Raw genomic sequence first — 14,881 nt, 5'->3', positions numbered from 1 at the left:
TGCATGTCAAACTCTCCAAAGAAATTGCAACAAAAATAAAAGTAGACTTGTGGGACCTAATTAAACTGAAGGGTTTCTGCACAGCAAAAGAAACTACCAACAGGGTAAACAGAAAACCTACAGAATGGGAGAAAATATTCATCAACTGTGCATCCAACAAAGATCTAATATCCAGAATCTATAGGGAACAGAAAAGCTAATACCACCTAGTATCACTAATAAAGGGGAGCTAAACATTGAATACACACCGAAGCCTATTTGAGTGGTGAGAATGGGCAGAGAGCAAAAGTTTAAAAACTGCCTATCAAGTACTATGCTTGCTACCTGGGTAAAAATCATTCGTACACCAAGCTCCAGTGACACATAATTTACCCATGTGAAAAATCTGCACATATACCCCCTGAACCTTAAGTAAAAATTGAAAGAGAAAAATATCCTAAATTAAGCATAACAGAAAACTTAGCAAACAACTGGTCTTTGTCTAATATATGCCTGTCTTGTTTGCTCTTAGCAATTCCTAATAATGCACTAAGTATTTGTAGTGCCTTTATTAAATCTTAAATTACCTAGTGAACATATACCTACGTATCTAACCACATAAGACTTGGGGAGGGTTAATCAAGCTTTTCCTTTGGATATCAAGTCTATGGTTTATTTTATTCCACTCAATTATGAGATTGAGCAAGGGATAATTACTTGTGTAGAAGATTTTTTTCCAAAGAAGAAAATACAATATGGAAATAGCAAATGACTGCTATAACCAACTGAGCAATTACATCCCTTTTTAATAGTGCATAAAAACATGCATTCATTAACCCTTGTTATGGTAGTACGTGAATAAATTGACATCACTTAGTTCTCTGGATTACCTGGACATATCTTTTAAGATTAGACTGGCCATTGTTGGGCTCAATGGCTTTTTTAAAATGTGTAATTACATATGATAATTACATATACGACAGAGTTCATATGTTATCAGTCTTACGTTTGCTTTCTTTCCTGCTAAATGATAGGGAAAAATTCTCATTTTCAATAAAAGTCTTTAAATGGCACATTTCATTCTTTAGAGTAAATTAATTCATAAATTTAAGCTCTACTCATATTGCTATAAAGAAAGGCCTTAGGCTGGATAATTTACAGAGAAAAGTTTAATTGGCTCATGGTTCTGCAGGCTATACAGAAAGCAGGATGCTGGCATCTGCTCAGCTTCTGGAAAGACCTCAGGAAGCTTACAATCATGGCAGAAAGGGGGAGCAGGTACTTCAGATGGCCAGAGCAGGAACAAGAGACAGAAAGAGGGAGATGAGCAGGGGTGATGCCACACTTTTAAACCACCAGATCTCATGAGAATTCAGTCACTATCACTAGGACAGCACCAAGAGGATGGCGCTAAACCATTCATGAGAAGTCCAGTCTCATGATCCAATGACCTCCCACCAGGTCCCACCTCCAACACTGGGGATTACAATTCAATCTTAGATTTGGGCAGAGACACACATCCAAACTATATCATTTACCATAATACAAAAAGAAAGACAAAAATTGCCTGAAGTGTACTTTATGAAATCAGTTGTGTTACCGAATTTTCACTCTAAAAGAGCTCTGCTCATCATTCATACACCAATCCTCAGCAACATACAATTCACCCATGTACAAAACTGCCTATGTACCTCCGAATCTAAAATAAAAATTAATTACATTAAAAAATAAAGTAACATCAATTTAAATGACTCTTATTTCCAAATATCTGTTCTTTTTTCTTCAGAAATCAGATTAACATTCGAATTATGAGACTGATATGCCAGGAAAATATATTTGTATTAGTCCATATCACATATATATCAGTTGAGAAACCTTTCTCAGAATTAAAAATTAAAACAGAAGAAATATGTTATTTTCCTCTTCTAATAGCACAAAAATCCTGAATCCTTCAGAAAAAGGGAAAAAAAAAGAGCTCTGCTATGGTGTAGCTGACCCTGTTTTTTCCTAAAGTAATAAATATGTTTTAAAAAATTAATATTTTCCCAGAAAAAAAACACATCTGTATAATTTTTTTTGAGTTTTCACTTTAAATGGTTACTGTTGTAACAATATATAAAAACTATTGCCATTATTTTAAGAATACAGAGACCTAAACATGTAAGGCTAATTATGCTTCCATACATTAACAAGTCATGAATAAGAATAAACTATTAAAACTCCCAAATCCAAAGGAGATTTTATAGCACATATAAATTAAAATTTTGCTACAGCAAAAACAAATTCAATTCTATCTGTGCTACATATATGTATAATAAAATAAGCAATCAGACAATCTATACACATAAGTGACATGTAAAAACTAGCCATTGATTAAATTCAGTGATATTTCAAATGCTACCATTTAAACTGACAGGAAATGTATCATTGAATAGAAATCTTATACTAGACTACAACTATCAAAGTCTTACTAAGTTTTTTATCTAATTTTAAGTAACCTAACCAACGAAAACAAACACTCAGTGGTTCTAAATTATTCATGTTTGTGCCACCTACAAATCTGACCACAACAATTCTAGTAGTCGACACTAATATTGAATTAATTCTGGTATTAAGCACTATAAACAGGGTCATACAAGACAGCAGCATATGCACTCACTTTTGCAGTATAAGAATGTCTTAGTACATTTAAATTTGTATTATAAATAAAATATTTGTCATTGCCATTATTGTATGGATATTTGTTTAAAAGTGATTATTTTCTTGATGGGGTCTCCAATATATATAATCAGGGGAGATTTTGAAATAACCTAATAAATACTTACTTCACTTTGTTACCAGTTTGACGTATAAGCCCCTTGCCTCTGACTCACAATGAAGTGTATATTTCCCTCAACACAATAGTACATGGATTGATCCTTTCCTGAATCACCTTTTATTAAATACATCCAGGAGGAAAAATTTTTCCTCTGCCCTCTCAGGTGGAGTGCCCTGTTAAATTTAAAGCAAAAGGCCACTTAACAAGAGAAAAAGTTTATTCACATTCAAAATGGAATTAACAAAAGAAGTGGCTGGCTCATTAAATGAGTAAAGTTAGAGACTTATATACCCAAATATTAGAAAAAAAAGGGAGGTGGGACAAAAGGCTTCTATGCAAGGAATAAATAGATTTCTTTAGGATGCCACATGGGTTTTTAGGAGAACAAATGGGAGATGAAAAAGTTTGCAGTAAGTATTATGCAGGTGAGAGTGGTCTTTCGAGCTTCTTAAAGGCCATGCAACTTCCTGCTCCCCCAGGAGATTTATGGTAGGCTTCCTCTTGATCTTTCTCTAGGGAAGAGACTCGAAGTAATTTACGGCAACCTCATTTCTAGGAAGTTTCCACTTTCAATCAGATAAGAGAAACTCCTAGAAAACGCCTTTTACAAAACATAACTGGTATCTTGATATCTGTAAGTAGGTCTGTTATCATAGCTTTACTGTCCCTCATTTTAACACTTGGGTTATTAAAAACTAATTCCTAGAGTATTTCAATTACGATACTATTCAACAATTTCTATTATTTTCAATGACAAAAACCACAATTACTTTTGCACCAACCCAGTAATATCCCTTTGAAGCTGCATATCAACGTTACTAGTTATTTTATTAATAAGAACTTGAGATTTTAAGTTTCGTCCACATCTGTTACATGCTACTGAAAGTTTTCCAAGACACAACTCTAAGCCTTTTTTTATCCTTTGTTTTACAATGTTTACATCTCTCTAGAAAATCTCTACTCAATTCTTTCAGGATGCAACACAGTTATCACGTCCATATAAATTTTCCATGTCTATTTCTTATCCTACGTGCCTCCTACTAGGGCAATGAATAAAATAGTCAATTATATAGAGAGGATGGACTATTATACATTTATTAATAACTTGCTTAACATACATCATGAATTAAATTTCAAAATCAATGTTCAAAGTAAAGCAAAACAAGTTTATTAATATAATTTTTAAAAATACCCAAATGGTATTGCTATAAAGAAATGCCTGAGGCTAAGTAATTTATAGAAAAAAGTTCAATTGGCTCATGATTCTGCAGGCTGTACAGAAAGCATGATGCTGGCATCTGTTCAGCTTCTGGAAAGGCCTCAGTAAGCTTACAATCATGTCAGAAGACTAAAGGGGAGCATCAGGTACTTCACATGGCCAGAGCAGAAATAGAAAGTAGACAGTAGAAAACATGCATAGGAATAATACACATGAACTTAAGAAGTGTGGTAACACCTAGGGAAAAAGATTTAGCTACGATGGCAAATTTTTTTAAGACAGAGAAAGAAGGAGAGAGGGAAAAAGAAAGAGGGAAGGAAGTGGCGAGGCAGGGAGCATATTGTTAATATAATGATGTATACATAAATGCTTAATGTTTTCTCTACATTTTATTATGATTTAAACATTTTTTAAGTTTTAATTTTAACTTAAAGCTTATATAATTTTAATCTCTCTGTTAAATTTTTGGAGAAAAATGTCATTATTGGTTCCATCTATCCATATATACTGACAATCAACCCAGCAACCTAGAAACCCCAGTCTCTGTCTCATCTAGAAAGAAATCACAATGGGCTGGGGGCAGTGGTTGTGCCTATAATTCCAGCACTCTGGGAGGCTGAGGTGGGCGGATCATGAGGTCAGGAGTTCCAGACCAGCCTGACTAACAGAGCGAAATCCTACCTCTACTAAAAATACTAAAGTTAGCTGGGCATGGTGGCACTTGGTAGTCCCAGCTACTTGGAAGGCTGAGGCAGGATAATCGCTTGAACCCAGGAAGCAGAGGTTGCAGTTAGCAGAGGCAGCACCACTGCACTCCAGCCTGGTTGACAGACTGAGTCCATTCTCAAAAAAAAAAAAAAGAAAGAAATCAGAGTATCGTATTCCCTCAAGAGAGCTGGGCAGTTATAAAAAAACTGCTTTCTTCCTTTAGTATTTTCATGTGCCAAAATGGGAAGAAGTAAAATAGTACAAGTATCAAACTGCCTCTAGCTACAGAGGGGAAAAACATGAAATTGGCCTCTTAAGTGGTTGAAGGGCTTGGAGAATTCACACAACAGGTCATAGTTCTTTGATTTCCACTCTCCTCTAAAGGAATGAATCTTAGGACAATAGTAAGTATGTCAAGGTCATGTTTACCTAATTCCAGTGAAGTGAATCATAAATCTCCAATTGTTAACCATCTTCAGGGAACCAGTGAATCTTTTTTTTTTAGAAGCCAAGTAATTAAAATGGAAAAATGTGGTTAGTGTTAAAAGAAACTGGAGTGTATCTATATTAGATAAGGGAACAGTCCGTGACCACATAATGTCATTAATGTGATAGGAAATTATGTGGTCTTTTAAATTGCTTTATTTCCCTCAGAATATTAATTTCAGGTGAGTAATTTAAATTGCATTAACAGCAGACTCTTTAAGATGACACTTCATTTAGTTTTGAAAGTTGCTGCTGTTTAAGATATCCCCCCAGCCTGCCATTTCACACTGGTGCTAACTTGTGCCAGATTGTATATTGTTTTTTCCAAAATACCATGGGGGTGTCAAATGCTTTATTGCAACCCTGCTGCTTTATGGGAATACGCAATGTAAATAAAGCAGAGAGACACTTCTGTAAATTGCCCTATTTTAGATGGAAAATGTTTCAATTAGATGTATGAAATCAACTGACAGTTTTATGAACCAAACCATTTTGGAAATATCCTTCACATGCACTAGGTATCATATTTTCAGAGACCATATGGTATAAAGTATATCCATAGATCTTCAAGGACAGGTGAACTTATATTTCTACCCCAATGCCTATGTCTCCTTCACTAACACAAACCCAGGTAAGACAACTTTCAAAACTGCTAATTTGGTAGAAAACAAGTATCAAAATAATTTTTAAAAAAATTATCAGGGTTATTTTCCTTATGCAAACAAGATAAGTGCACATTCCTCTGTAGCAGGAGTGCCTGCAAGAAATAGAGCTCTTGAACACCGAACGGGAAAGGAAGGGGTTTCTTATTATTATTATTACGGCCGGGATCCGGGCGATGATTTGTCTAAACCCAGCTAATCTAACAAGGAAAGTTTCTGCCTTTATATAGGCTTACAGTGTAGCCTTAGAAATCACGAGTAAAAGGGTTTTGGATTTACAGCTTTAGGAATTACATGTGAAAAGGTTTCAGGTTTACAGTTTTAGGAATCACATGTGAAAAGGTTTCGGGTTTACAGTTTTAGAAGTCACATGTGAAAGGGTTTTGGGTTTACAGTTTTAGGAATCACATGTAAAAAGTTCTGGTCTCTGGATGGAGCAGTGGGGTGAGGATTTGATCTTGTTTAAGTGAAAACAGTGTCTTCCGGAGAGTTTCCACAATACCAAGCCTGCCATCTACAGGAAGGTGATTCAGGAGGCGCCATTGGCCAGCCTTTTCTTCTATTGAAATGCAGTGTGAAAGTCAAGGGGGCAGGTGATGCAGGATGCCTGGGTCTCCTTCCTGACCTCTACCCTTGCCTGTATCATCAATCCAGTAACCCAAGTAGAGACAGATCATCAGAACCTGGGACAAGGGCTGCAGGGTTAAAGACATGTTTTTATAAGCAATCTTTGTTAGGAGCCTTTAACACCAATTCATAACACGGGTAATCATTGGCGGGAGAGTAAGGGTTTCATGGATGACTGACTGAGATTATTAAATGGCTCAAGAAACTTTAACACTAGTAGCAAATAAATATATTATACAATTTGAATTTACTTTTGATCTTCGAAGCCCTTCTCAAAGGGAAGAATATACTCTTAATTAGATTTGACAATCATTGGTTCAATCCCCTTCAGTTTATCAAATAATCCTGTTTTTCCTTTTTCTGTTCCATTTTCCTATTATTATAAATGGCTTATAAGCACTTTCACAGATATATAATGATGTAATTTTTTTTATTTTTACAATACAAGGTCTTTGCTTTTCCAACCCTAATTCCCTGTGACATGCTTTCCTTTACTCCTCTAAGCTCTCTATTCTAATCTGTGACAGCTCTCTCCTGTGACTTGCAGGCTTTCTGAATTTCGCTTCCTGGCAGCTGCTTTTCTGTGCTGCCATTGCTTATTCTTTCAAGCTATTCCCATGGTGTTCAACTCAGCTGCCAGGATACTGTACTGTCCCTAGCTTTTAGCTGCCTCCTGAATCCAGCTCACATACTCCAGAGCCATCTTTCCAGCAAGGAAGTTTCAGGCCACGGACGCTACTCCAGCAAATAACTGATTTGACTGAGTACATCTTTCTCATTAATATAGAATACAACAAATTATTTCTCCAGAAATCCTAAGTTTGAAAAAGAAAAAATGTGCAACATTCCCAGAAGACCAGCAGCAGGAGCAACATTCCAGAATCCCGAATTTAAAGTGCTTCCGGTTTACTTCACTGAATTATCACTGTCACCTCTCACCTGGGGTAGCCAAGCTGCCTCCATCCAAGGGGCTGCAGGGGATGAGTGTGCATTGCTATAATACCCAAAGAGAGAAATTTGAAAACCCTCGAGAAAATAATGACAAAGGACCTAAATCGCACAGCAGGAGCCCAACAACCTAGCAAAGAACATACAGCAATGTGGGATGTTGGGAATAGGTATTTCTTGAATTACGGGTAAAGTTAGTCTCTGTTAAAAACATAAGAAAAAGTAACCTAAAAAGAAGAAAACACATTACCGTTTTTATATTAATCACAAATACAGTAAAATGCTTTAACCTTCAACAAAAACTGGCACAATGTTCCAGAAAACTGGTTTCTTTTTTATTAATGAAATGAAGCCAGAAATAAAAAGAAATGATGAATAAGGAAAAAAATCAAGACAGTCTTCACTATGACAACTTTACTATATTTCCTTCCATACGTAAGTTGCTTTCAGGGTGCTTCTATTTTAAAAGATTATAGAGATGGGGCAACTCTAAATGAGAAAGCCTTTAGCCCTAACTCTCGTTAAATATAATCTGGGTCATTTGTCACTCTTCCTTCAACACACTGTGTAGCAAAAAGCAGCAGGACTCTGAAGACTGATGCTGCAGTTAAATGGGCTGAGCAGCCAACAGAAATAGCACCACTTAGTCCCAGGAACTAAAGGCAATTTGTAGGCTTAATTTTAGCCCATCTTCAAATGGCATTATAAAGTTGTAGGAGAGCAGTTATTGTCATGGTAGCATGAAAAACATAGAAATCAAGATTCCAGAAGAACAAGTGAATGGAGCCATTTGCAGGTCAATGGATTAGGAACTCAGCTATGAACCAGCCAGAACAGTAAGAGCAGGTACTTTTAAGACTTGCCCTAGGCTAGAAAGGCAACAGCTAGGAAAGCTTCCTTTTCAACAGGAATCTCCCTCTCCATTTTTTTTTTAATTTAACATATAATTCATATGCTTCTCACTTCAGATGATATCTAAAGTATTCTGTGCCTACCTCTTCAACTATGGTCAGCCTATCTAACACAGCCTTTCAGAAAATTCCTTCCCCAGAGGAACACAGCTTGTTTACCACCTTTTTACTTATTATACAACTCCTTTAGTTTAGATACAAACATTTATTTGCCCCATAGGGATTCTATTTGACATATCAGAATACATTTTTAATATTTTTATTGTGGTAAAATATACATAATATAAAATCATTTTAGGCCGGATGTGATAGTTCACGCCTATAATCCCGGCACTGTGGGAGGCGGAGGTGGGCAGATCACTTGAGGTCAGGTGTTCAAGACCAGCCTGGACAATATGGCAAAACTCTGTCTCTACTAAAAATACAAAAATTAGCTGGGTGTGGTGGCAGGTACCTGTAATCCCAGCTACTCAGAAGGCTGAGGCAGGAGAATCATTTGAACCCATAGGGCTGAGATTTCCATGAACAGAGATCCCATCAGCCTGGATGACAGAGGGAGACTCTGTCTTAAAAAAAGAATCTTTTTTTAATCCTATTAACCAATTTTAGATACACAGTTAAGTGGTATTAAGTACATTCACACAGTTGCAAAACTATCGCCATTATTCATCTCCACAAATTTTTCATCTTCCTCCAAAGGAACCCTGCACTTATTACACAGTAATTCACTTTCTGCCCTTCCCTTATTGCCTAAAAGCAAGGCATAAATTTCCCTTCGTAAAGGTGACGTAAGTTTCTATTTGTAAAGGTGATCCCGTGTCCTGTACTAGGAAGACCAAAAACAGCCTTTAGACTGCATAAACCTTACCATACATTTCCTAGTACCTTACTATGATTTACCATCCTTAGAAACCCAATGCCCTTTTCCTTTTCTAGTCACTTCTCCACAACTTATCACCCTTTGTTAAAATGGTATGTAAATGCTTTAGTCTAACCACTTCTTTGGGTTTTCACTTCTTTGCAGTGAAGTTCCTGTATATGTAAAAATATTAGAATCTGCATGCCTTTTCTACTGTTATTCTGTCTTTTTTCAATTTGATGAGAGTGTCCCAAATAGAGAACCTAAAAGCATAGAGGGAACGTTTTTCTTCTTCTAAACTACTTTCTTTCTCTATAAATTTGACTATTTTTGGCACCTCACAGAAGTACAGTCATATAGTATTTCTCTTCAGTGCCTGTCTCATTTACTTAGTATAATATTCTCAAGTTTCATCCATGCTGCAGCAGGTATCAGAATTTCATTCCTTTTAAAAGTTGAATAATATTTCATTTTATGTAGACCACATTTGGTTTACCCATTCATCCTTCAATGAACAGTTGGTTTGTTTATATCTTTCGACTATTGTGCAAAATGTTACTATAAATAGTGGTACATAAGTATCTGTTCAATTCCCGGCTTTCAATTCTTTTGTATGTATACCGAGAAGTGGAATTCGTAGATCATATGGTAATCTATGCTGAATTTGTTGAGGAGCCACCATACTGTTTTCCATAGCAGGTGTACCATTTTACATTCCCACCAGCAATGCATAAGGGTTCCAATTTCTCCACATCCTCACTGATACTTCTTGTGTTTCATTTTTTTAATAATTGCCATCATCCATCTATAGGTATGAAGCAGCATTTCACTGTGGCTTCAATTTGCATTTACCTAATGATTAGTGAAAATCATTATATGAATAACTGATATGTCAGATTTACAGCTATTTTCTCTACTTATAGGTGCATTAATTTCTCTCTCTTCAGAACTTTATCAGCATTATAATTTATATACAATGAAATGAATATATTTAAGGTATGCAATTTGATAAATTTTGACAAAAGTATGCATCTTTGAAACTGTCACCACACATTAAGACAATGAACATATCCATCACTCCCTAGAGTTTCTTCTTCTCTTTTTATAACTCCTCTCAGCCATACTTCCTCTCTTTACCTCATCCACTAGCAAGCACTGATTATCTTCTTTCTGTAATTTTAGATTTACTGTCATTTTCTAAATTTTATGCAAATAGTTATAAAATATGTACTTTGAGGTCCATCAATGTTTTTCATATATTAATAGTTCATTCCTTTTCAGTTCTGAGCAGTTTCTATTATATGGATATATCACATGATATATATAGAATTACCTACTGATGAATATGGATTGCTTTTAGTTTTTACTATTGCAAATAAAACTGCTATCAACACTCCTGTGTAGTGTTTGAATTCAGATAATACTTTCATGTCTCATGGGTAAATATTGAGAAGTGAAATGGCTGGGCCATTATTAATAATTTTATTATTAACTATTTAGGAAACTGCTTCATTTGTATTAGTAAGAGTTCTCCAAAGAAAGAGAGAGAGTGAGACAGCTAGGTTATGGAAATTCACTCATCTGATTATGGTAGCCAAAAAGTCCCACCATCGGTCTTCTGCAGTCTGGAGAGCCAGGAAAGTCAGTGGTATCATTCAGTCCAAGTCCAAAGGCTCAAGAACCAGGAAAGCTAATGGCATATGTCCCAGTCTGAAGCCAAAGACCTGAGAACCTGGGGTGAGGACAAAGGAGTGCTACTGCTATGAGACCCAGAGTCCAAAGGACTAAGAACCAAGAAGCTTTGACATCCAAGAGAAGTCATATCCTTGTTCATGCTTCTTCTGCCTTTTATTTCTATTTGAGCCCACAATAGATTGGATGACATCTGCCCATTGTAATAAGGGCACATCTTTTTTACCCAGTCTGCTTATTCAAATGTTAATCTCTTCTGGAAAACCTCATACAGACACACCCAGAAATAATGTTATACCAGCAATCTGGGCATCAGTCCAGTCAAGGTGACGTATAAAATTAGCCATTACAACATTACTGCCACTTTAAACTACAGTGGCAATGTATGAAAATGCCAGGTCCTCTAACATTCTTGTCAACACTTGTATGGTCAGTCTTTTTCATTTTAGTCATTCTAATGGGAATGCTGTAATATCTCGTTGCAGATTAATTTGTATTTTCCTCATGGCTAATGATAAAGAATACCTTTACATGTGCTCATTTGTCATCAATATATTTTCTTTAGAGAAGTATTTGTTCAAATATTTTGTCCAATTTTTAATTGAGTTGTCTTATCAAGTTATAATAGTATGCCTTTATACAAATATATCACATATATCACACAAAGGATACATATATTATATTGTGAAATGTATGTTTTGCAAATTTTTCTCCAACTCTGCAGTTTTCCCTTCGATTTTTTAACAATCTTTTAAAAAAGCAAATTTAACTTTGATCAAGTCCAATTAATTGATTTTTCTTCTGTAGCTTGTTCTTTTTCTGTCAAATTTAAGAAATCTTTGCTAAACCTAAACTAATATTGTCTCCTAAGTATACCTAGTATCTTATTTCTAAAATAAACTGAAAGTAAATCATGTACACCAAAGAAAGAAGACTGACTATCCAACCCTACTTTGAATTAGTGCCACAGAATCTCTGTTAGTATCTTTAAGCTCCCTGTCCTTGATGGTCCTGCTGGCCCAAAAGAATATTCTTTGAAGAATGCTGAAAACTCCATACATAACAACAAATCCTAAGAACTGGACTAGCATAGATCAGTGGTAACCACTCAATATCCTCTATAAAGGCACCCATATAGTGATGCCTAATCTATCATCCCGTCTTTTACTAATTGTTTTTCCTTTTCAAAGACTGTAATAGGGCAAAAACAGGCAAGAGAGCTGACTAGCTGCAGCCAGATAGTGCTACCCCCATGAAGAGAGACTGGGATTTAAACCAACATAATCTAAACATACCTTTGGAGACAAAATGCTGAATGTGGATGGGGAAAAGATGCAGATGTTGAGGTTGAAGAGGGAGGCAGCTGGGAATCCTGCATGGGGTGCTGAATGATGAAGCTGGTTCCTAGCCATGAAATTCTGGGAAAGGGAGCATAGCTGCAAATACCAGCATACACAAAGAAGCCATGAAGTTGAGTAAGAGCTTATCTATAGACCATTGTTTTCAGCTGTCTTCTATTGGATCGCAGCCAAAACTACATCCAGAAATCCTTGGCTAGTTCTGCTCCCTGCAAAATCAAGCACAAGAATTCAATGACAAAGACCCAGTACAGAGGCTTAGCCTTCTGAAAACTTCCACAAATGAAGCCAATTGACTATGCTCAATTTAAAACAGTTAATGAACACCAAACCTCTCAGATTAGAGGGAATCAGTTTAAGAATTTTGGCATTTCAAAAAGCGTGTGTCCCCTTATCTCCAAATGAGCCCACTAGGTCTCCAGCAATGGTTCTTAACCAGTCTGAAATGTCTGAAATGACAGACATGAAATTCAAAATACAAATGGCAAGGAAGCTCATCAAGATCTTGGAGAATGTTGAAAGTCATTCCAAGGAAGCCAAGCAATTCAAGAGTTGAAAGATGAAATAGCAATTTTAAGAAAGACCTAAATTAAACATTTTAAACTGAAAAATTCATCACATGAATTGCATAATATAATCAGAAGTATTAATATTAACAGCAGGCCAGTGCAGTGAGTGGCTCACATCTATAATCTCAGCACTTTCAGAGGCGAGGCAGGTAGATCACTTGAAGTCACAAGTTAAAGATGAGTCTGGGCAACATGACAAGACTGCATACTACAAATACAAAAAATTGCCTGGGCATGGTGGTACACACCTATGGTCCCAGCTACTCAGGAGATTGAGATGAGAGGATTGCTTGAGCCCCGGGGGTGGGAGGTGGCTTGCAATAAAGCCAAGATCACAGCACTGCACTCCAGCCTGGATGAGAAAGCAAGACCCTGTCTACCCTGTCTCAAAAAAAAAAAAAAAAAAAAGTAGTACTAATAGCAGAATAAACTGAATAAATTTAACTGAACAAAGAATCTCAGTGCTCAACCAATTGTTCAAATCAACTCAGTCACACAAAAAAAGAATTTTTTAAAATAAAACATCCAAAAATAGGGGATTATGTAAAGAGAAAAAATCTGTATCACACTGGCATTCCTGAGAAGGAAAGGGAATAAGTAACTTGAAAATATGTATTTGAAGATACAGTTCACAAAAATTTTCCTAATCTTGCTAGAAAGGATGGCAGGTAAATCTAAGACATACAGAAACCCCTGGAAAATACAATAAAAGATGACCATCCCCAAGGCACATAATCATCAGATTCACCAACAAGGCCAAAGTAAAAATCTTAAAGGCAGCTACGGACAAGGGACAAGTTATGTACAGCGGGAACTCCATCAGACTGGCAGAAAATCTCTCAGCTGAAACCATATAAGCCAGAGATTGGAGGCCTATTTTCATCATCCTCTAAGAAAAGAAATTCCAACCAAGAACTTCTTATCCTCCCAAACGAAGCTTCATTAGTGAAGGAGAAATAAAATCTTTCTCAGACAAACGCTGAGAGAATACATTTCAACTAGATCACCCTTAGAAGAGGTCCTTAATGGAATGCTACATAGGCAATTGAAAGAATGACACCTGCTACCACAAAAACACACTTAATAGCCCACAGGCACTATTAGTCTACTACACAATCAAGGCTACTTAACAACCAGCTAACAACACAATGACAGGATCAAAATCATACATATCATTACTAACCTTGAATATAAAAGGGCTAAATGCCCCCATTGGGAGTAGCATGCTGGATAAAAAGAGCCAACCATCTGTTGTCTTTAAGAGACTCATCTCCCACAATGGTTGAACTAATCTAAACTCCCATCAACAGTATAAAAAAACATGAAATTCAGAATCTCCACATCTTCTCCAGCATCTGTTGTTTCTTGACTTTTTAACGATCGCCATTCTAACTGATGTGAGATGGTAGCTCATTGTGGTTTTGATTTGCATTTCTCTAATGACCAGTGATGATGAACTTTTTTCCATGTTTCTTGGCCACATAAATGTCCTCTTTTGAGAAGTGTTTGTTTATATCCTTTGCCCACTTTTTGATGGGGTTGCTTTTTCTTGTAAATTTGCTTAAGTTCTTTGTAGATTCCAGATATTAGCCCTTTGTCAGATGAATAGATTGCAAAAACTTTCTCCCATGGCACATGTATACCTGTGTAACAAACCTGCTCATTCTGCACATGTATCCCAGAACTTAACGTGTAATAAAAGAGACTCATTTCATATAGCAAAACACACATGCTCAAGATAAAAAGATAGAAAAAAAATCTAAGCAAACAGAAAATAAAGAAGAGTACTAAGTACTATCCTTTTATCAGATAAAACAGATTTCCAACAAATAAAAAATTAAGACAGACAAAGAAGGGCATTACATAATGATAATGGGTACAATCCAACAAGAAGTCTTAACTATTCTAATATATATGTTCCCAACATTAGAGCAATAGGGATCATAAAACAAGTTCTTTTTGACCTACAAAAAGCTTAGACAACCACACAATAATACTGAGAGATTTCAACATCCCACTGGCAATGTTAGATGGATCATTGAGGC

This window comes from Callithrix jacchus, chromosome 4 (assembly GCF_049354715.1).
Source record: "Callithrix jacchus isolate 240 chromosome 4, calJac240_pri, whole genome shotgun sequence".
Classification (NCBI taxonomy): Eukaryota; Metazoa; Chordata; class Mammalia; order Primates; family Cebidae; genus Callithrix; species Callithrix jacchus.
Note: the sequence above shows the minus strand (reverse complement) of the source record.